At 32.7% G+C, this 21,706-nt stretch overlaps 1 protein-coding gene across 1 annotated transcript in view; it reads right to left on the reverse strand.

Moving 5' to 3' along the window:
* LOC115879014 (glutamate receptor ionotropic, kainate 2) overlaps positions 1 to 21,706 on the reverse strand; it is a 409,701-nt gene that overhangs the window by 227,169 nt on the left and 160,826 nt on the right. The gene's annotated exons all lie outside the window — the stretch shown is intronic.

Consider the following 21,706-nt stretch of genomic DNA (forward strand, 5'->3'; position numbering starts at 1 on the left):
GGAAATAGGCTAGCAATACCTTTTCTGTGAAATTCTCAACATGTTTTTCTTTGACCTAGATTTACAAGAAGTACAATTTTATGTGGTTGAGAAAGTACCAACTAAATATCGTTAAGGACAACCCTGAGAACAGAAAAGTCATAAACTCACATATACCTTCACTAGTTCACCCCATACGACGCTTGTTTTTTTATGTTTTTATTTCGATTTTCAAGCATTTATACTGCAATGGACGCAAGTATCTTTAGTTAAGAAAATTAATGAACTACGGAAGTGATGACGTCAGGGCGGCCATTTTTGTGACAATGTAAGAATACTGGGTATAATTTAATTTAGATTATTCTTAAAGTGAAGGTTTTCACTACCGTAGTACTAAAGTAATCACTACCGTAGGACTAAATAGAAGCAAAAATAAATTACGTTAATTAAAATTATATCAATAACAATCTTTTAAAAAAATGGAAACGAAATTATATTACCATAAAAACAAAAAAATTCAACTGCATTTTCATTTTTTTTAATTTTCTCTAAAATAATATGGAAATTTGAAAAAGTATAAACGGAATTAACAATTTTAGAACAAGCAAAAGTTTTTTATGAAGAATGCACTTTTCTCAAAACGTCAATAATAAAAAAAATTTTCCTCTTGTAAAGACAATCTGGGGACATACTGTATATCGAGAAACTATGGTTACGCTGGTAGAATTTGACACTTTCGTGCTTAGGCGTAAAATTGCTTTATTATTGAGTCTATGCGTTAAAATGACGTTTTTATATCGTCAATCACGTCGCTTTTGTGATGTCTGAAAAAAAAACAATATTTTTGCACCTCATTATACTCTCCCAACAGATCTTTTTTTATTATAAAATCTATCTTCATCATATAAACAGTTTATTTTTAATTGAAAATCACTTTGTGTCTATTTAGAATTAATTTTACAACGCATAGAACGACTAAATATAATTTTAGCTACAATTTTGACTAAAGCATGAACGAAGTAAAATTAAAACAATATATGTAAAATAGAATATTTATGTATATTACTAAACACACAACACACATAGTTTTTTGAACATTTTCAGTTTCAAAAAATTGACGCAAAGACAAAGAAAAACATCAGAGGTGAGTTTAACTTTGTTCAAAATAATTTAATTTTAACATGGGCTGGGTTTACCAAAAAATAGTTTCAAGATAATAATTATTCAAAACTACCAAACTAATGAAAATTCATATTGGTTTGACTAAAACAGTGAAACATTTGCGGAATATATTTCAGTTATTTGTTGAAGAGAAGTTAGATTTCACCGAAAAACTAATCTGTGGGGCTTGCGGATGCTAAGTCAGCTCAGCTTTCTAGTCTATTAAGGATATTTGGAAAACTTGAACTATCCTAGAATACTTTTCCACTGCATATAATTATAAAGTTCAAATAACTAAGAAACTTCACCAGAGTTTTAATACACAAATATTTGCATTTAACGCTTTAAGTATTTAGAGTAAAGTAGCAATAATAAACTTTACGAACGAAATCATTAAAATAAAAGGTATTTATTTCACAAAAAAGATATAAGGGTTTTTTTGAACGGGAATCTTCCAACGGTCTAAGCTTAGACACAGAGAACATGTAGAATAATAAAATTTTAGGCATTAGTGTGTTTTACAATCAGATAGATTTCTGTTAAAAGTACTTTTTAAATTTGTTTTAATAACGACATATCCAGTCTTTTAAACAGAAATAAATATGCCACAAAGGTACAGTTATTTCTGACAAAATCCTGCAATTAAAATCAAAAATAGTTAACAAATAAAACAAATAAATGCTAATCGCACCTAGACAAATTATGTAACTAGCAGTTTACGTATAATAATTCGTTTAAACATTACTATAAATTAAAACTCAGAGTAGTCCTCAATATAAACAAGCAACAGACTACAAGAAAACCTAACTTTTAAGTCCCTCAAAGTTCTGTTTTGGTTCGACGTATCGAGTAACTCAATGCCAGACTTACAAGTAATCGCCCCTAGCTATCGAAACTCGTAACAGAAACAGAAACCGATCTACTGTTATTCTTGTCGAATTTAACTTTCCTTTTTGATGTATATATGGATCTGTCCAGGTTTTGTATGTTTAAAAACAAAGCTTAATACTGGAGTAAAAATAAAGTAAACATTAAAAGATAAAATAATTTTTCTGTATATTTTTTTCTGTAAGACACTCGAAGAAATTTCTCAGGGCATACTACCGAGAAAAATCAAAGGTTTTTTTGGTAAGAAACTTTCTTCGAATTTTCACGGTTTTTTTTAACGGAACACTCGCGCGCGAGTGCACTCGTCTCCTAAATGAAACATACTCAATTTTAGATTAAAACTAAGAAACAAAGGCAAATGCAGATTCTGTGGAAAATGGGAAAACACTAGAACAACTCATTGCTGAGTGCGCCGAGATTACAGTCATTCGTGCCATAAACATGGAGAACTAACCTCTGTAAAAGCGTCTCAGATACTGGATTTTGTCAAAGCCCTGAGACTGTGTGATGAGTTCTAAAGACTCAAAAAAAGAAACTCACTAAAAACAAGTATAATGACTAACTGTTTTGTAAAAATATAGTTTTTGAAAACGTTTTTGACAGGATATGTTAATCATAAAACAGAATTTTATGGGGAATTACTTCGGATAATGTGCATAATTAAAACTTTTAATCCCTATTGAAAGTGAACGTCCACGTTTCCGAATTTTACGTCAATTACTAAGGGATTTATTTTAAGTAGATTATGATATTTATCGGCCATTTCAAAATTACGTCAGCGTAGCTCGTTTTATTTCTCCTATTTTTAGCATATTACTGAGGTTTATATATTTTTAATTCGGAAAAATTTAGTGATATACCTGAAAAAACTGGTAAAAATACTTTTTTTGTGCATCTAGGATGCCAAACGAAGTACCAACAAATTCTCCAACTAGGCCATGAAAAATACAATAATTTATCATTTAGTATCGTGCAAATAAGTTCGCAGGTTGTACAGAATGTCCCATTTTTGTTTATTTTACAAGGTTTCTGATATATGAGTAGAGAAACAATGCTGCGATTTTCACTGTACTACTTCTTTATGAAACTAAAGATAGCAAAAGATATACAGGGTCCGGCAATAATGCGTCGGGCACCTGTAGCTACTAGAATAAAATACTTAAATACACACGGTATCATTTCATATGGCTCAACAGTAAAATACGAAAGAAAAATCATTGGGTGGCTTTGATAAAAATTTACTGTGGAAAATGCCAAATACGCTTATTTAATATACAGAGTGTTCCATTTAAAAAAAAACATCCCGATCAACTCACACTTTTTTGAGTCACCCTATAGAAGTTAAAATATTTCCCTGTAATACATCCTAGTACATACTAAAACTCAGGAAAATGGGGCACCCTGGACAAATACGAATATAATGATGTCGGGATTTTCTTTATTAAATCAACTAATAAAAAAAAACATTTCATTATAACGCGGAAAATAATTCTCATCCATAATAATCCTTCTTTTTTGTAATATATTTCCTCTCTCCTAATTAGAACTTCTCATAACTCAAAAGGACACGAAATATCAATCAGCTAATTCCAGCTGTCCTTGACGTATTCAATTTTTTAACGGACTAGTTAGTGGGCGCCATCTTTCAAGGACTTCTTTCTATCTTCTTTATTTCCAATTTTCATTTTTCTCTTGCCGCTTCTCACTCCCACTCAACTTTATATTAAAAAATTAAATTTAACTTTGGAAAAAGCTGGATTTATGATGCCAATTTGTTTTCGCGTTAATATTAAGAATATTTTTTTCTCGCCGTAGCGAAAGACAATCAGTCAGAGCTTTTTCCCTATTTTTTAGAGATAATTTAAGTTTATAAAGATTTTTTTTTTATTTTTAGATCTTGAGCAAAAAATCAACAACTAACATAAACGCAAACTAACATAAAATCTTAAATTCAACGGATCATCGCTGAAAAGCTTACTGCTTTCTCTTTAAAGTTTCATGGCAAAATTTTAAAGCATAGAATTGTTGGTTAGCTATGAAAAAAACCAATATAAATGTAGAGCTAATAAAAGCAGTGAAATCATTATATAAACAAACAAAAACTAGAATAAAAGTCGGCAAAAAGTTAACAACAGGATTTAATGGAACCAAAGGTCTGAAACAAGGGTGCTGTATTTCACCAACACTGTTCAAGATATATCTCGAACAAGTTCTCAAAGGTTGGAAGCAAAAATGTAGAAATATGGGAGTACCCATAGGGGATAACATGCTCTACACACTTTGCTTCGCGGACGATCAGGTGATCATAGCACAAGATTACGATGACATAAATTATATGACACGTAAGTTTATAGAAGAATATCAGAAATGGGGACTCGAGATCAATACTAACAAAACAGAATATATGTGTATCGGAGGAGAACAACAAGATCTAATAATAGAAGAAGGGAAGAAAATGAAGTGCTGCACAAAATACAAATATTTGGGTATGCAAATCACAAATGATGGACTGTTGGATACAGCAATTAAAGAACGAAACCAACTTGGAAGAAATGCTATCACGGTATTGAATGGGATACTGTGGGACAGAAGCATAAACAACAAGAACAAAACTCTAATATACAATAGCATCATAAAGAGGATAACCACGTACAGCTGTGAAGTCTGGCCAATTAAGGAAACAACAAAACGAATGCTGGACGCTACAGAGATGGATTTTTGGAGAAGATCAGCAGGCAAATCAAGACTCGAGCGAATAACTAATGAACGCATAAGAGATTATGGAAGTTAAACATACGATAGTGGACGACATAAGAAACAGTCAACTCATATGGTACGGGCATGTCCAAAGAATGGCAGAAATAAGAATCCCAAAGCAAATTATAAACTGGAAACCTGCAGGAAGAAGAAAACCGGGTAGACCGAGAAGAAGTTGGCAGGAAGGGATTGACACGTTTATGGAGGAAAGATCTCTCGGGAGACGGTGCATGGAGAGACAGACAGGCATGGAGAGATGGCATCGGAAGACGTAGAACGTTTTAAACCGATTAATATATATATATATATATATATATATATATATATATATATATATATATATATATATATATATATATATATATATATATATATATATATATATATATATATATATATATATATATATTTTTTTTCTTCTATCTAAATCCTTCTAAAATTCTCTTATTGCCTGTAAACTGTTGTGGACTTAAAAGGGCTGTTAATGTGTTATTCAAAAGCCCATTAGCGCAAGTTATACGAGCAAATGAATCGATTTCGAGCCTCCAGGATATCTCTCTCTTTCTCTCACGTATGCGCACTTATCCGTCTCTCTTTCTCTCGCTTGTTCGATTTATCTGACCAATTCATTGGCGGACCCGTATCCGTTATGAGGAAAATGCGGTCGCTATATTAATATTGTCGCTGATTGATGATGCGACACTATTTACTTGGGATCGATAATGAGCTTTATCCTCGATGGTAATCAATTTGCTGGTTTAGTTTACGTATTTTCCTTCTGTAATGGTAATTAGGGATATTATGGGGTGTTGAAAATCCTTGTGGTTTAAAACTAAAGGCGTGGTATTAAACACATGGAAGACAAAAATAATTGAACAGGAAGAAAGTGACAATGACTTGAATATTCTTTATGTTGAAGAAAAGAAAAACATTGATTCTGTCCAGAACTGGGGAAGACTACAGGATCTTTTGCATAATGACTTCTTCCCATTGATCATACTCAAAAACTGTCTTTATGGACATATTAAATATAGAAATTTAGATGAATTGAAAACGACATCTCTGTGGAATGCTAAAGATTTTCCTGTTAACAGCTTTGTATTGTGAGGCGTGAATTTTACTATCATTTGGGGTATTGTTTGGCTGTGAAGGAGAAAGGATTATGTAAACATTTTATTAATTAGTTTAGTTTAAAAAACTTTCTTTAGTTACAAATATGTCTTTTATTTGTTGAATTATTGTGAATGTATGTGGTATGACCGAGACCTGGGATTGATAAAAAACAAACAACTCATACACCGCGAATAATAATCTCAGTTCAACTAATTCTTTTGTAGATGATCATTTCAATTCAGAAAAAAATTAACCACTCTTTCCAAACCACTCAAATTCTTTTTTATTACAGACCTCGTATCTTGAATCAAGAAATGAACCATCCACAAGGGTATAGACACATTTTTTATACAAATTTGACACATTTTTAACTCAAAAATGTTCACCAAATAAACAAAAATAAAAAATAAGAACCAAAAAAATATAGAGATTACTGCAAAGAAGCTTCAATTAGACCTTTAGGTAACTCCCCTTCGCTGTTGCCATTTATTATCTCTTTAAGTGTCTGTCGAAGGTTGGAAGACGAAAAAAGGGCAAATAGTAAACTAGGACCCAACAAAAACCAGACAGGAAGTGGGTGAATGAGGTGGGAAGAGAGTAAGATAAATGGTGGCTTGATTTTTGCGTTCTGTTCGGTATGTTCCTCGAAAATTGATTCTTTAAATTCAAAATGTTTCTTTTGTCACGATAAATTACCTCTAAGTGTGTTAGATAATGGAGGAGGCTGGAAAAAAGAAGGAAATGTGATTTTTATCTTTTAGAATGCGTATATTTTTTGATTATTGTTTCCCATTTTGTTACCTATTGTACAGTTGTATTTTGCGCCGTTTTTTTTGATCGTATAGTATATAACATTTAGTAATATTAAATAACGTTATATTTCTTTGAATAAAAAAAAAGGAATGAGTGTGATGCTATCCATGTATTCATGCATGGTCGACGGAAAGAGGACTCTAGGGTGGGGATCCTTGACAGTTCTATTTGACGGTTTATTTAACACATTTGAATTTGATTTGAAATTTTGTGAATTTGTCAGTCTTTGCTGAGCTTATTTTATGTTATTTATTATTTATTCTACTTCTGATAGTTGTTTAGAGGATTTTTTGTGGTAGAACTTAAATTAACAGTGACACTATTGCGACATATCGAAAATGATTGTAAAATAGTTGGTTGTGTAGCGTGGGATAGATCTCGGTCAAAAATCGAGGGAAATAGTCGAATAACTTTTCGCTAGTAAGTGACTATATACGAGTAATATACATACTTGTAGTAAACCGATCATTTATGAAATTCATTTAAAATTAACTAATTATATATTTTTTTGCATTTTTGCTTTTATTTACTACTTGTCAAAGATTAGATGATTCAAAGAATTTAGATTTTAATAACTACCAACATTTTTATTGACCACGTAAAATAAAACAACAAATTATTGAGTTTACCCTACATCATATTTTTGTACGTTTTGAATAAACTTAGAACGGCACTTATTACGATTATATTTAGATTTTAAAGTGCTTTACTATGCTTTAATTTAGTTTAAAGAAAGAAAATAAAAAAACATAAATATTCTAAAATTATAGTTTATGCATTACATGTATACACATTTAATGTTAACTAATAGAATAGAATATTTTCGAGTTTTAGATTTCGTAGTTTGAAAAGTGATATCGGTTATCGAATGGGACACAACAGAGTTAGCATTGTGTTACGCTGATGATGCAGCCATTATCGTGGAGACAGAGGACGATTTGCAGAGACAGCTTCATAAATTCTATCGAGTCAGCCGAGAATTAAATATGATTATGTCCACAGAAAAAACTAAATGCTTAACTTTCTCTAAAAAGCCAGTAAGATGCAAACTGGTAGTAGAAAACAAATTTATTGAGCAAGTATCACAGTTCAGATCCCTAGGAATAGATATGTCGCACTACGATGATCCAGAGAAAGATCTGAGAAGCCAGATAAACAGAGCAACGGCCATTTCAGGATGTCTGAGACAAATAGTTTTTTTAACAAACTAGTTCATGCGAACAGACAGCAAAATTAAAATTTATAAGACCAGAATCAGACCAATAATGACATAATATGGCATAGAAATCCGAGAGTAAACAAACAAGACCAAAAGCATGTAAAGAGTCGTTGAAATGAAGAACCTAAGAACCATAATGTGGAAGATTAGAGGAGACAGAGAATTAGAAACACAAATATCGGACAACAATGTGGAATACAGGACGTAGTGAGATGGGGTAAGCAAAGAAAAAGACAATGGTTCGCACACGTAAAACGCATGGAAGAAGACAGGCTACCACGCATAGCCCTTGAAGGGAAACCCATGGGTAAGGTCTCTTAACGGGAAGACCTCCAAAAAGATGGAAAGACAGTTGTCAGTCCATCTCCCAAAAACTCCCACAGAGACAACCTTAAAATTAACAGATCTCAAAAAAAAATCTCTCGAAAAATCTGGGATCGACCTACTAAAAGTACCACAAAACTTTCAAAAAGTGCCAATATGCCATGTTGTGTGTGACATGAGAGCTGGAACAGTACCATAAAGCAAGAAGTCCAGCAGTGTTAATAAATAAAAAGAATTATAGTACCAACAAAAAATTTAGAGAATGAATCAATGAAACATATTCTTTCTGAATGCTTACCTGTTGTTTCCCATAGGTCTATTTTCTTTAATTCTGTTACCTATGAGAATACTACCTTTTAATATTTATAAAATTAATAAAGTTATGGAATTCTTAGACAGCTTCCAAATTTCAAATATACAAAATTGAATGGTTCTCTAGAATTTATATAAGGCAGAATATTCCAATAAGAAAAATAACACAAATAAAATATACTATTAAAATCAAGACCAGAATCTTTTGGTCCATATCGGCCCAATTTATGATATATCCAAAAAATCATGGGGTTAGATAACTCGATTCTTAGTTTTTCCCTCTCTGGAGGATTTTCCTGTTTTCTTTCGGGTTTTCCACAGGGACGTTTTTATTAAGTCCGTGATTCGGCAGTGGAATTCATATTTTTATTTATTTATTTCGTTTCATCTCTTGTCTTTATTCGATTGTTCTAATCAAATTTATTAAGAAGCTTATATAAATGGATATGAGTTTTTTATAGCAAATCTGAGAAGGTTATTGGTAAAAACGAAATATATTATACAGGGTGAGTCTGAAATCAGTTACAAACACGATTATAATGTTTTTTTTCGCAAAAAACATTTTTTGAATTTTTTTGGAAATTTCTTAAATTTTAAGTTAAAAAACACAATATCCCCATAATATGACAACATAGATAGGACGTTAGATTTACAAGAAACAGAATCCAGAAAAGATCAAGTGGACTTTCTCAAAATTTAGGGAAAAAAATGTTTTTTGGAAATTTTCGAAGTAATCTCGGTTATTTTAGACTTACTTAAAAAACGGTAAAGAGAAAATATGTTTCTTTTATTGAGATCTACCAGCCCTAAAAATATTTGCACTTATTTCAGAACCACCATGTAAAAATTAAAAAAATCAATAACTGGTATTCATATCTTATTAAGTTATGAAAAAACAATTACAAAAATAGTGGGTGGCTAACAAATTTCTGGAATTGTAACTGAAAAACAAGGTCATTGACAGAGAGGGGCCAATATGAAGACAGTTTAAAATTTGCATAGGATTTCTTATGTTTTCAAGACGCGCTACCCGGTATATGACCATAACTTTAACAAAGAAATGCGTCTCATACTCTGAAAAATTGACAATATCATAGAATAAAATTTTAAAATACCTAAAAGTAATATTAAACTCTATTTCCAATCGACTATCGATAGCGATATCATTTCCAATTAAGCAACAGCGGAGGAAAATTGGTTTTGTAGTCGGAAAACTCGCAAATAAAAATATCGCCGCCGTCCCGATTCTGCTTCATCATTTTCCTTTGAACGACGAACTGGGAAAATTCTTATCGCGTCGTCAGGACTTAATGCAATAATGTTAAAAGCTGTCCGAAACACGGGCAACTTTCCCGGTGAAAAGAAAAACCCGGTTTCCTAATTACCAAAGTTTTATTTCCGCCGATTATAGTTATTTATCGCGATTGTGACAAGGCGGAAAATTCCCGTCAGGATAAGCCCGGGAAATGACAGTTTTTATTAGGCACGAACAACAGAAAAAGACAATAAATTGACTCGTTTACTGACTGTCTTGAAATTAGGTCCAAAGAAAATTTCTTCTATTAATGTTTGTTAGATAAATTGTGAAAAACTTTTGAAAGACCATTTTCAGCTTATTCAACCATTTCCAATTACACACATTGAGAATCATAGGTACACTGAGAAGTCTGGTAGAAATAGCAGTCTAGAGTTTTTTCGCCTGATCTCAGCTTTGGGTTGTAGCACCAAACGAAGATCTTGATTCCCGTAAATCAAAACAAGACTTCAATCATATTCCGGATTGTACGCCAACTCAAACCATCGAGTCCACACGCCAGCTTTGGAATGGCTAATCGTGTAATATTGTTGTTTAGCAGGGCTTCTCTCAGTTCAATCAGGGTCTTCCATAGATTGAGATAAGTCGGCTTTCTCGGCGACCATTCCTTAGTGACCAGGTAGAAGATGTGTCTTGCTTGACCATGCGCATTGTCGATTAGCCTCAAGACGCTTCCAACCTCGGGATCCTATTGGCGTAGTTCTCCGACACGCCCAACCTTCTCATTGAACGTCGCAGCAATTCCTCTGGACATTCGCAAATCTCGGGCCACATAGTAGTTCCTTTCTGGTCAAGAAAAAGTAACTGGATATTTCAGTAAGACCTTGTCAAAACTGTAAAAACCATTATCCTAGTACATACTGTATAGGATATACGTGGAAGGGTATATTAAAAATAAAATATAAAATGTCCTTTGAAGGAAAATTATACTGAATTTAAAATAATATATTTTTAAAACTGACTACAGCAAAAAAAGTTTCTTCAAATTGTCAATAAAGTATAATAAAGCTTTGCCTCTTTCATAAATTTTAAAATATGCACCACTTCGTTTGTGGACGACGAATACAGGCGAAAGGAGGATAATAATAATTTACAAGTACAAATTATTCCTAATCCCGGGACTTAGTAAATGTTTTCCGTCGTTACTTATCGACTAATTTAGTGCTTTTCCTTTTATTTTGTGATTCTAAGAGATTTCCCGGAAAATCTAAGTGTTTTCTTATTGCTAGAATATGCAAAAGACGGTTAAAAAGATTTATCCCTTTCAAATATTTTCTGGAAAGCTTCAAAAAGCTTTTTTATCGAATTATATTTAAAAATATTTAATAACGTTTTGCTGTTTTCGATAGAAGTGTTTTTTTGTCTAAGAAAAATCCGTATTGTAACACATTTTTTTTTTACTTAAGTTAGATATAAATAATAAAAGGAGTCTCATACCACCATTAATTATGCAAATTAACAATTCAATTTTAAAAAAATCCCCTGTTTAATCGTTTAACTGTTTACAACCTAAATTTATTCAATTACCTTCTTATTCTTCTACGGTGCGCTAGAGAACTTAGAGCAAAATCAAGCTCGTAGAGTAATCGAATCTCGAATACAAATCGCAGTTAATCTCTCGTCGTAAATAAATGATTTTAACGTAGTGTGTTTCTCTCTAGAAACTAAATTTAACGTCTTTGCCCGTTCTCTCCCTCGAGAGTGTGTTTGCGAATTTAAACGTCGAAATGCATTCAGCTCAATTAATATTTCCAGGTGGAAATTTGAGCAAAGTCGGTACAGAGTTAACAGGTCACATAGCGGGGAAACTTTTAAGATATTAGATGAAATTTTCTTATAAAAAAAGAAGTTTAAAAATTACGACAAAACCCATTTTTAAAAACTGCTTCATATCTATCAAAAATAGTAAATAAAATAGTACTTTAACCACAAGGGTAGATTAAATGATACTTTAAGAGCTAGGATAGGTTAAAAACTTTATTTCTTCTCGCACGTTTTTAATTGCTTCCATTTTTGAAAATTTTTGTATTCCTTTTCATAACTTATTCGGGATCTAAATGGAAGTAGTTTGGATATGGCATTTGTCGCCTCAGCCTGAATATCTGTTGGTAATTTACTTATTTCGTTTTGAGCCATTTCTGGCTCCAATTGAATCAGCAATCGACACGAAAGAGAATTAAAAAATATTGACTCAAAACTGACAACTAAAGAGACATCTTTATTTATTTGTCAAATTACATAGAAACCAACGCCAACCCAGCACAATATTTTTTCTACTCGTAATAAATTCCTTGAAATAATAATTTCTGAATATTTTTTAAAACGTAACTCGCTATAGAAAAAATAGTGTTTTATAGACGACGATAAAATTGCATTATCGTCTTGTATAAAAAATAACTAATTTTACATCTTTTAATTAGTAAATAATAGTAATTTTTTCAAAATCGGTTAAAAATTTTTTTCAAGATAAAGGTTAACTGCTTCAGACAACAAAAAATAAAGCACTTCTTTTGGTTTGACACTAATGACAGCAAAAAAAAATCGGGATTAATCCCAAAAGGGACCAATCTTTCCCCTTTTTATAACAGAGACCCTAAAACTCAGAATAGGGCTATAAAAATTAAGATTCCTCATTTGCCAAACGATCATTAAAGTCGTTTTTATTCGTTGAAATTAGACAATTGCCTCATTTTTTTACAGCAAAGGATTTGAGACAAAAAACATCTTTATTTTTAGGGATTCATTTGCCTCTCAATCAAGTGTAAAGCAGATTTGAAGAAAAACTTCTTACTGACAGCTATTAGATTGAAAAATTTGAAGGATATGTTTCAAAAAATGACATATAATGCTGTTTAAATATTAATATTATTTTCAATTTATTTCTGTAATCTGTACATTTTCTGTTTCCTCAATAGCCTGCAAAATACACACTTTTAACATGCCTAATAATGTTAACGCTCCTTAAAATGTATTTAAGAAGAGGAGAAATTTTGAACCTAACCATCAATTTGTGTGTCTGTTTTTGTTTAAATGTTTTGTTCATCATTTATAATAATTTACAGTAATTTTGTTAAATTAATCAAATATTCTCCTTGATTATTGGTTTGAAATAAATATGTCCTCCAATCAAAATGGAGTTGCTTAACTCTAATAATTCTAATTCTGGGCTAGCAAATGAGCTAGATGCTTTACCTAGACCGTTATTCAGGAGCTACAAACCTATCAACGAATATATGCATAAAAAATTACTTCCTAGCAAACAGCCAGAGAATATTGGCACAGATTAGGTATACTATATATATACAGATAAAAATCTTATCCCTAATTCGTGGTACGAAAATTGTTTTTTATGACGATGTGCAAACGAGTAAAATTTCCTGTGCGCAAAAATAAACTCGCGAAAAATAACAATAAACAGCGTAATAGAGAGGTATCGCTAAACCGAATAGCGTGCATGGACGTTAATAAGGCCAGGTGTTATTTCCTTTACGTGAGGTGGTATTAACTCTCTTCATTTATAGTTATAGGATCGGAAAGAATTCTGTTCGCGTGGCGTCCTCTATTTAAACTTAACCTAACTTTGAATTTAAAACTTTGAAATTGTTTTGTTTAATAGGTACTTTAAAACTAAAGGGCTAAAGTGCTTATTTCCAGTGCTTTATTGTTCAACATCTGCCAGTGGGTTTAGGGCAACAAGCAACAAATTCTCTTAGAAGGGCTAAGTCGTCATCTGCTGTAAACCTAAGCCTCTTTATAGGTTCTTTAATATTGGAAGAGGTGGAATCCATATTTTGGGAGATATTTATTTAATTAAAAGTAATCCCAGCTACTTAAATATCAAATTACCTAATAAAACTAAAGTAATAATTCAAAACAATTAAAACATAGCCTAAAATAAAAGATCTCGCCGGCCGGCCCCGGTTGTCAAATACCCGCACATTTAAGCAATTTTTAAACGTTATTTAGAAATAGCGCTTGGTGTAATTGATCCGCAAATTACGTCAGGCGGTAATGTTATTAGCGGGTGTTGCGTTAAAAATTGACTCGCGCATATCGTAACCATGATAAGGTACGCGCAAATACTGCATAACGCTATTCGGTTTTCCGATATCTCTCTAATAACTGTGCCGGTCAGGCGCTGTGCACAATTTTAGAGGCCATAAGTGGGCGTGCTATGTGCGCAAACTAGTAACCTAATTAGTGCCCGATTCCGAAAATTGGAACCACGAAAAACAATAAGTTTTTAATCTGTATAATCTGTGATATTGGTAGCTTATTATAATGATTTTCTTAGCTTTAAATCAAATGTTTTTTGGTTTTTTTGCGCGATCGATTACCACTTTTCATCAGCGCGCGTTAAGAAGTTTCACTTCAAAAAAACTCTTTTTTACCGCTCCTGGATTTCTGGAGAAAAGTAAATTGACCCTTCCCTTGTACCCATCAAGAATAATCCAGATATCCATTTCTTATCCCGCCCTTCTCCCTTTGTGTCTGATGGTTTTTTTCACTCTTGCAGGAACATCTGCCCTGTAGGGTCCTGACTACGATTTAACGGCCCTTCCACTTTCATCCAGCCCATTTCTGGAGGGTAAATTGGAATCGGATGGGGTGTAAATCAATCCATAAATTTTTTAGCACTTTCAGATACACCGGAGAAGGCCTAAGTTACTGTTGAAAGGGCATCGGTGTGCTGAAAGGGAATAATTTTACGAAGAAATGAAGGGAAAGTTGGAATATTTCAGATAATTTTAATGGTAAGTTTTTATTTATTACGCTTTTTTGAAATCTTTCTTTTAGGCTTTTTACATATGCTGGACAATATTTGAATTCTCATTTGAACCATTCCGACGCAACCAAAAGATGGATAGTTAAAACATTATATTATCGAGCAATTACTATATGCAGTGACCAAGAACCTCTGATTTCTAAGTAATATTAAAACCGGTTTGTTTCAGAATGATTACTCCGCAAAATCTCTAGACAACATTATATACAGTTGCAAGTCTGGCTCATTGGTGCCCCAGTCTGAAGAGGATATTATCTCTCTCTTAAGAATAAAATTAAAAATATTTTTAAGTTTGGGACTACTCTAAGGCCCCGTGTCTTCAGTTATAGATAAATAACTTTTATCTAACAAATAACCATCTAAAAAATAAGCAATCTAGATCCTGCTATCTATAGGATATAACATTTAGGTATTTTCATACAAAATAATCCAAAAGATAACAATTTGGAGGACGGGCCGCCTACGGACCGTTAGACACTCCGTAGAGAAAGTGTTGCCAATATAAGATATCTGAAATTGAGATGGTTATATATGAAAAGTCTATGCAACAGACAGGGACAAAAACTCGGAATTTCAAATCGTTGGATTAAAAAGTGAGGTTATTGTTCAGTTGTCAAAAGATCGTCAAAATGAATATAAAAACAATAAAATTCAACTAAAATATATTTTGTGTTCAACTCCAACTAGTTCTATTATGGTATAGGCTAGTTAAATTTACCTTTATGGAAAAAGGGAAAGATAATTCAATTTCCGCAGTGGTGAAATAGATCTATTGATGGAATGCGATTTATAAGAAATTATAACAAGGAAAAAAGTATCTGTTAGTAATTTATAATTTAATTACATGATATTACTGTTATATTTATTATATTAACATTTTAGTACAATTGATAATACAAAATATGGAAGAAGCTGGTGAAGTGCAAGCAGAGATTTATAAACAAATTCTAAAACCACCATATATGGTAAGTTATTAATATTGAAAATTAAAAATGGCATAATACTGTTAGTAATAACAAATATTTTATTGTTCTAGGGCTTCTCATAGTAAAGAAATCGGTAGGATAGCATCGACGATAGTAATTAAGGTGAGTTTTTATTTTATAAAATAGATAAATGCACTTATACATTTTTCTTAATAATAATAAATGAATAATGCCTATAACAATTGTTACATTTATACATTATATGTACAAATTATTTAATAAAAAAATTTAAATAAAAAGAATTTTGTCATATTACTTTTATTTTTAAGAACTCAAAGTGATGGAACTTCAAAAAAAAAAGAAAAAATAAAGGAAAAATCTTGTCTAAACAAAATTGAACTAACTGGAATTCAAAGGACCACAACACAGGTGTTTTAGCAAGGTTTAGCTAGAGAATTGCTTAAAAAACAGCTTGGAGAAGAGATGTACCGTGTATGATCGAAAAAAACGGCGTCAGCGATGGCTATGAAATGAAGATTGCTGTCATTTCATATGTAAATTTATATGGGAAATGTCATCGATGGTCATTTCCCAGCCAACCGAACGCCGTTTTTTTTAAACATACGGTATAAGGTACATTGTGTAAGAAATTAAACTAAAATTGTAACACAAAAGATATAAAAGCAAATGTGAGTTGAATAACAGGTTTTATAAGGTTCCTGTTATAATATTAATTAATTAATACATGAGAATTAAAAATGAAATAAATAGTTTGATATAAAAAGTTTCATATATTTGATACCTATTTTAGAGCTTTATTGAATAGGTAATGGTTTATAATTGACAGGATTTAAATAAAATAATTTATAAATTGCTGTTTTATTACTATTATCCTGACTTAATGCATTCTCTTCGTTCTGATGCTCTAACAGAGGCTCTCTTTATTTTGTAACACTCCTTGTAAAGTCCGGCACTAGCAACAATAGTTTTTTGCACCATTTCAATGTGTTTATTGGTGTTTATACCCCATACGTTCTAAAACGATTATAGTCTACTAGGTAAGTCTTTTCCAAATAATCTGAAATCGAATTTATTGGAATAAACGAAATCTTCAATACCAACAATGTCTTAGGGTTATTTTAAGCAATTTTGTCAAATAAAATCATCTCATGTCTTTGCTCATGCGTCAAATTTTTATCCGACAAATAAAGCGCTATTTTGCAGTTCAGGTCCCAAATAAGATATCTGAGGGATAAGGTTATTTTATCTAATAGATATTGCTATCTATAGGTGAAGATACACGTTTTTCTGCTATCCATCAAATAAAATATATCTGGCAGATTATAACGCGCTATCTGTACCTGAAAACACCGGGGATAAGTGCCCTAACTAAAACAACACCGGAATCATCAAAATAAGAAAAAGAAAAAAGTGCATCTACCAGATAACTTGCGAGCGCAAGCCGCGAGGACAAAACGTCCTCTACATGTACCATTTGACCACTTGACGAACATAAAAAATATACGCAAAGAGGTGAAACAATGAAATAGGGCATTGTAAACAATAATAACATCTTTAGCAATCCAAGTATGGAAATTTCAACGATATGGCCACCACCCATAAAATGCTCCAGTGCAGATGTTCTTAGTGGAGAACCTCAAAATAAGTTGATCAATAATCGAAGCATTTAATAAAACAAATGTATTGTTAATTACAACGGAAAATAATTAGCCATGCATAATCCCTGGATTAATGCTCACCGATCTGTCACCCATAAAATATGCAAATGACCCGCATTGAAAATCATTAATCTGTCGCTAACATAGAAACATATATATTTGATATCAATTAAACTTTCAGTTACGTAATCGAGGGCGTGAATGAAGTCGAACATTGTTCTTTTTAGAACCTCTTTTAGTGCGAAGTGTACGAGATAGCTTAATACTATAGTTTATTAATAATAAATAATAGTCGTAAAAAACTCATCGCAACTTTATTCGAATATTTAGAACGGAAAGCTTAGTAATGGCCCTTCATGTCCCCTAAGTGCTGTTAAGAAGGTGAGTTTTGAGAAGACCAGGCTACTAGTAACATAGGAAGTTGCCGGACGAATTTACGTTTACCCAATTGCGTTCGTACTTGAGATTCACTGCCGGCTGGTCGGCTGGTCAGGCAGTGGGCAGTTGCCGTTGTGCTTGGACGGGTCGGTCGTAGCAGACACGAAATACGACGCGAGGAGTGCCGAGTATTTATTATTTTCATTTTAAGTGTTTACCTTCACTTAAGGTAACATTTAAAATAAATATACTTATATATTTAATCTTTGAGTGTGTTTACAAGCCAAAACTAAAAATAAATAAATTCTCTAAACCCAAAACTCATTTCCAAAATTAAAAAATACATCAATAAAATATTACTCTAAATAAAAAAAAGTTATAACAAGTGTTCAAAAAGACCACCTTCTTGTGCTAAACAGAAGCCTAGGCAGTCGTAAAATCCCCGTCTGACATTGGCTAACATATTAGGGCTAATCGTTTGGAAAGCCTCTCCTATTTTTAATTGAAGCCCATCCAGATTATTAGCCCTATTATGACCATACACTTTGGATTTTACATAACCCCACAAAAAGAAATCATTGGGAGAAAGATCTGGTGATCTAGCGGGCCACAAAATAGTTCCATATCCACTAATTAAACGGTTGGGAAAAGTATTGTTCAAATATTCTTGAACAATACGGGCATTGTGGGCAGGGCAACCACGTCAGCAATTTGATTACTTGAAAACGTGGGATTTTGATCCTCTGTAGCATAAACGAACACTTGCTTTAACTCCTGTTCTTCATTAATCAACACATCAGGGGCATCCCTATGGGCATTGTGGTCAGGGCAACCATTTTGTTGAAACCAGACATTGTGGAATCTTTCTCTCAATAACTCACGAATCCTAGGGACAATCTGCTGCTGTAAAAAGTCCAAATACTTTGCAACACTTAAATTACCCTCTATAAAAAATGGACCAATCATATGCTCCCCTACAAAAGCACCCCAAACATTTAGCTTTTGAGGATATTCCGTGCGTACCTCAAAATATTTGTGCAAATTTTCCCGAGACCAATATCGTACTTGTGTAGGGTTATGACAACTCAATAAAGGAAAACTTGATTCGTCGGCGCAAACTATACGCCGAATAAAGTTTTCATCTAAATTGACCTTTTCCATTACAGATTCACAAAACGCCATACGCCGAAATTGGTCTTCATGGAAAATTTCCTGAGTTTTGCGCGCTTTATGCGATCGGTATCCATTCTTTTTAAGGACTTTTTTAACCGTGCTAGATGAAGAATCTGTTACCTCAGCAATTTGATTACTTGAAAACGTGGGATTTTGATCCGCGGTAGCACAAATGAACACTTGCTTTAACTCCTGTTCTTCATTAATCAACACATCAGGCTTTTTGGGTTTTTGGATACGCATCCATGCGTTTCAAAATTATTAATAACTCTTGATATAGTAGGTAAACATGGAGTTGGCCTGTTTACAAAAGTTTGTAGAAAACTTGTTTGTATATCCCGATAAGATCTATTTTGGAAATACCATTTACTATTTTACAATTTGAATTTTCTCACGAACTTCGTAAACATCCATTATTTTACTTAAAAAAAAATTTTACACGAGAACTGTCGCCAGAATCTATGTATTCGTCTTGGCTATTAAAACACGAATAAATACAAATTCTGAAACATTCTATTCACATATCTACCTATTTTTATTTTATCGCATTTTTTCGCCTGCTTTTTATCCGGCGGACGGGTATACGCTAATTCGTCCGGTTCTGCCTATGTTACTACTACGGTGGTCCGGTCTGTATACATAGGCGTAGAAAGATTTATAAATGTATTTTTGTGCTATATTATATCTATATTTCTTCTTTTTATTGTATCTATTTCAATTAACCCTAAAATTCTTGTAATTTCTATTGCTCTGATGTCAAGCTGGACTAATAAAACTCAACAAAAAGGGCACAATTATTAAATGAAGACAAGGGATACCGAACTTAGGGTCGTTAGGAAGGTCCAGAACGGTCTGCTCTGAACAGATTGTTCGAAAATTAATTAACCTGAGCTACGGCCAGTTAATATGGCGCATGAGGGCCATAATTCCATCCATTATGCATACGCGGTACCTACTTGGAGGGCTAATTAGCGTTGCGGTGGCCGCAGAATGGTCAGCGGAGCAATTCAGAGCGCAATATTCGCCCTAATGCACTCTGTATCGGACCTTGAGCACTTCGATTAAGCTCTATATTATCCTACTGTCAATTTTTTACCTGTTACGTGCGTAGAACAGTTATTTATATATGGATAAGAATTCATTCTGATAATGTGAAGATTCCTATGCTCAAGCGCTCTTTAAGGGCTTTATTTCCAAATTTGCGGCTCTAATGGTTTTTGAAACTAAGGACTTTGCTGCTAACTTAGTATTAATTTAGCTTCTTTCGCTGGACAGAATATACTAACATTGAAACTGAGAGAACTATCTCCCGTTCGGGAGTTAAGATCTAACCGATACTTTCCGACAAGTCGGAATTAACTACTCTGCGCTGTGGTTGTAATTTTCTGGATCTGCCCAAGCTCACCTGATGATGGAGTAGGGCTCCGAAACCGGTAGTGAGAACAGGTTGATCCACATTATGACAAACACAGCGTAGAATTAAATTTCTATATTAGCAGTTAAGTGGCAAGAATCCTTATACAGGGTGAGTTTCCTACGATGTTCTCTATGGGCATCTCGGAAACTACTGGAGATAGAGAGTCGGTTAAATGGGGAAAGAATTGCAGTTTTGTGGGGTCATAAATATGCGCCTTTCAGATTTTTGAAAAAGTTCATGGCTTACTAGATATTTCGAAAAAAACAAATTTTGGCTATTTTAAAAATTGTCCCTAATTCCATTACAATCTATTTAGACAAAAAGTGTTCAGATAAAAGTTGTAGATAATCACATTCCTAATGAGTTTGTGTTCTCCGATTTTTCATAAAACCTGTCATTTTTGACATATGACACAAACTTACGTTTTTTTAAATAGAAACCATAGTTGGCTATGGCTTCATAAAAAGCGCCATTTTTTAAGCTTTTCAGCAATATAAGCTATAATATGTTTCTTTCGCAAAATTACTGAGTTATAGCCAATTCTTATCTTTCTTGACTAATTTCACTTAGTTAGCCATGGAAACAAGTTCAATCGTCGTTGCTCTCAGAAATGTGAAATCCAAACTTTGTAAATTAAAATAAATAAAAATTGTAAATAAAAATTTTTCAAATGAAGAAAAGCGTGTAGGATTATTGGTTCAACTTTTCTTGGCCATACAGGGTACTTTGACCGGTGAAAGTTACTTACGTTTTTTAGAGAACGGTTTTCAATGATGTTCAAATTTTGTTGTGATTTATAACTTATAAAAAGACAAAATATGTTATTAAACGGTTCTTTACAATTTAGATTACACAAACTAAAGCTCAAAAAAATAATATCACTACGTACACTTTAAGTTATTTTAGAAAATGTTCAAAAAATCCGCAATTATTTTGAGTACATAAATGCATCTTTTTAAAACTGAATTTCTAGCTATTGTCACAGAACGACCGGTTGACTTAATTAAACTTCTCCTGTTCCGCCTTTTCGAGTGCCTCTCTTAATTCATAAGTATTTTTGTAAAACTTGCTGTTAACCATACCGCATAAAAAAATCTAAAATGGATAGGTCAGGTGACCGAGGAGACCCATGCAATTGGTCCACCTCCCTGAGTCTACATAATTATGATGTAAATAATTTTTTAAATAACATTTCTTTCATTGTGGGGGGGGTTGGTGCGTCATAATGAAGTCATGTAAGAGAGTTCCAACATAAGTCATGTTGGAACCACTGTATTAATGCGCGAGTATCTAAATTTAACTTTTCTAACATGTTTTGAAAACCGTTTTCTAAAAAACGTAACGTTCGCCGGTCAACGTATCCTCGAAACTGTGTGGCTAAGAAAAGTTGAACCAATAATTCTACACACTGTTCATCATTTAAGAAACTCTTATTTACAATTTTGTTTATGTTAATTTACAAAGAT

Source organism: Sitophilus oryzae, unplaced genomic scaffold, assembly GCF_002938485.1.
Source record: "Sitophilus oryzae breed Bouriz unplaced genomic scaffold, Soryzae_2.0 scaffold_154_pilon_pilon, whole genome shotgun sequence".
Classification (NCBI taxonomy): Eukaryota; Metazoa; Arthropoda; class Insecta; order Coleoptera; family Curculionidae; genus Sitophilus; species Sitophilus oryzae.